The following is a 3,395-nucleotide window of genomic DNA, read 5'->3' on the forward strand; positions in this document are numbered from 1 at the left end:
TTACGGTAGAGGAGCCGCACAAAAGAAATGGACCGGTGCAGTGTAATAATTGTCAGGAATATGGCCACACAAGGTCTTATTGCACGCTTCGTCCAGTATGCGTTGCTTGTGGAGACCTTCATGAATCTCACAAATGCCCAAAAAATAAAGAGGATCCCAGCAGCAAAAAGTGCGGAAACTGTGGAGGCAACCATACGGCTAACTACATGGGCTGTCCAGTCTACAAGGAACTCAAAAGTCGCACACACCAAAGAGTGACCACTGCTCACTCACATACACCACCTATGAAATCTACACGTAATGTCATCCCCCCTTCAGCTGTTAAATCTTTAGCCAATAATGAGGTCACCGACAAATCCGCAAGCTATGCAACTGCTCTAAAATTGGGTCTTAAAAGTACCGCTCCCACCAATCCAAGGTCATCAGTTCCCCCTCATCAACCAGAAGAACCGTCTACGAACAAACTTGAAACAATGATATGTAATCTTCAACAAAGTATGATGGAATTCATGTCATTCATGCAGACAACTATGCAAGATCTTATGCGAAACCAGAACGTTTTGATTGAGCTGCTTGTTGCTCAAAAACAGACTAAATAATCAATGGCTCCACTCCGTATAGCACTGTGGAACGCAAACGGCGTCTCACAGCGCAAACTCGAGTTAACTCAGTTCCTTATTAATTACCATATCGATGTAATGCTACTCGCTGAAACTCATCTTACAAATAAATATAATTTTCAAATTCGAGGCTATCTATTCTACAACACGAATCACCCAGACGGGAAAGCTCATGGAGGCACTGGGATTCTGATTAGAAATCGCATCAAGCACTGCTTCCACAACAGCTTCGCCACTAACTTCATGCAAGCTACATCAATAGATGTGCAAATGGATTCCCGATCTTTAAAGCTTGCCGCCGTATACTGTCCTCCTCGGTTCACAATATCAGAATCCCAATTCATGGAATATTTCAACTCTCTGAGCGAAAAATTTATAGCAGCAGGAGACTTCAATGCCAAGCACACGCACTGGGGATCTCGACTTGTGACTCCTAAGGGAAGGCAGTTGTACAATGCAATAATAAAAGCAAGCCACAAGCTAGACTGTGTGTCACCTGGGACACCTACATATTGGCCAACAGATCCTAGAAAACTGCCAGACTTGATAGATTTTGCAGTCACAAAAAACATTCCTCGCAACCTGATAAGTGCCAACTCCTTACCAGATCTATCGTCCGATCACTCGCCTGTACTTCTTCATCTAAATCTACATCCAGTTGCGGTAGATAAACCATTCAGACTAACAACGAATAAAACCAATTGGCTTAAGTCAGTGGTCGGCACCCCAATACATTGATATGATTTTACCGCATTAGTGTTAGTAACGAATAGCAGAAAGTAGGCTGTGAGCATGACGTTTCACACATTTATACTGTGTGTGTGTGGCAGAGCTCGGGCAGAGAAATTTCCTATGCCCCCGAGATAGGGCCGTGCCGACCTCTGGCTTAAGTACAAAAAATATGTAAGTTCGCACATTGAGTTGAATCCACGTCTGAATGACGAAGCTGATATCAACTTATCCACAAACACTCTTGAATCCGTCTTGGTCGCAGCAGCTCGCGTATCAACTCCACAAACCCCAAAAACATCGTACAATAATAGATACACGAACGTTGAAATAGAGCAGCTCCTTTGAGCAAAGCGACGCTCACGGCGAGAATGGCAATCCAACAGATCACCAACCGCAAAACAAAGGCTAAAAGATGCTACAGAGAGGCTCTCAGCTGCACTTCGTCATGAAGAAGAAGGGTCGCAAAAACACTACATAGAACAGTTATCCCCAATGAGCTCCAAGTTCCCACTTTGGAGAGCACACTCATCTCTCTGCGCACCAATCGAATCTGCAATGCCAATAAGGACATCCACAGGCAACTGGGCTCGAAGCGACGAAGAAAGAGCCGACAGATTCGCAGAGCATCTTCAAAATGTATTTCAGCCAACACATCATCAAACGGGATCTCACTGCCAGCAACATCAGATATCGACACATCAACGTATGAACCTATTGTATTTAGGCCACATGAGTTACTCAAAATCATAAACGAACTCAACCCAAAAAAATTTCCAGGATGCGACCTAATATCACCAAAAATGATTATTGAACTTCCTCTCTGTGCTGTTCGAGCTATTTGCCAGCTCTTCAATGCAATAACGAGACACGGACACTTTCCAGAGAGATGGAAGCAAGTCAATTTAGCAAGTCAACCGCATAACCTCAGAAATCCGAAATACATTCGAACAAAGGGAGTATTGCACTGCGATATTTCTGGACGTATCACAAGCTTTCGACAGAGTATGGTTAGAAGGTCTAATGCACAAAATTATAGAAATGCTCCCAACCAACACTCACAAACTTCTGAAGTCATACCTATACAACAGGAAATTCTCAGTAAGATGTAATTCAGCCATGTCCGATGACTACATCATTAGAGCCGGAGTTCCTCAAGGCAGCGTGTTTGGACCAACACTCTACCTCTGCGGACATCCCAACGAGCAGGAATCTAACCACATCCACTTTTGCAGATGACACAGCGATCCTAAGCCGCGCGAGATGCCCCAAGCAAGCAACGGCGGAACTTGCTATACACCTGGTGGCAGTGGAGAAATGGCTATCCGATTGGCGAATCAAAGTTAACGAACAAAAATGCAAACAAGTAACGTTCACTCTTAACAGGCAAGGCTGCCCTCCACTTATTGTGGCGCAGCCACATTGAAGCCAAAAGAACGCATTTAAAGCTCAAAGCCAACAGCCTCCTGGCTTATCAATAACCACTCGCCCCTTAGCTTGGACTACAAGGTACTCCTATATAACACCGTCTTGAAACCAATCTGGATGTACGGCTCCCAGTTGTGGGGGAATGCCAGTAACAGCAGTGTGGATATAATGCAACGAACTCAATCAAAAAATCTCAGAACCATCACCGGGGCCCAGTGGTACGTTCGGAATGAAAACATTCACAGGGACCTTCACATACCACTCGTCAGAGAAGAGATAGCACAAATCAAAACAAAGTACTACAACAGGCTATAAGTACATCCAAATCATCTCGCGAGAGCCCTCACGCGAGTTTCCAGCAGTTCTCGTCTTCGCCGCAACGACCTCCCAATCCAGCGCTAATTATTAGGACCACGTAGTCTCTATTCAATTCAAAACAAACTGTTAGATATTGTATTATTAAGATTTGCAACCTTATTGTTAGACTCATAAAGAGTGATACAATAAAAACAAACTAAGCTTCAAAAAAAAAAAAAAAGAAGTAAGGACTCTGAATGTCATTGGCGAAACGCTACCTCTTTTTGGGTCAACGCCTACATAGGAGATGCACTACCATAT

The sequence above is a fragment of the Drosophila bipectinata genome, unplaced genomic scaffold (assembly GCF_030179905.1).
Source record: "Drosophila bipectinata strain 14024-0381.07 unplaced genomic scaffold, DbipHiC1v2 scaffold_58, whole genome shotgun sequence".
Classification (NCBI taxonomy): domain Eukaryota; kingdom Metazoa; phylum Arthropoda; class Insecta; order Diptera; family Drosophilidae; genus Drosophila; species Drosophila bipectinata.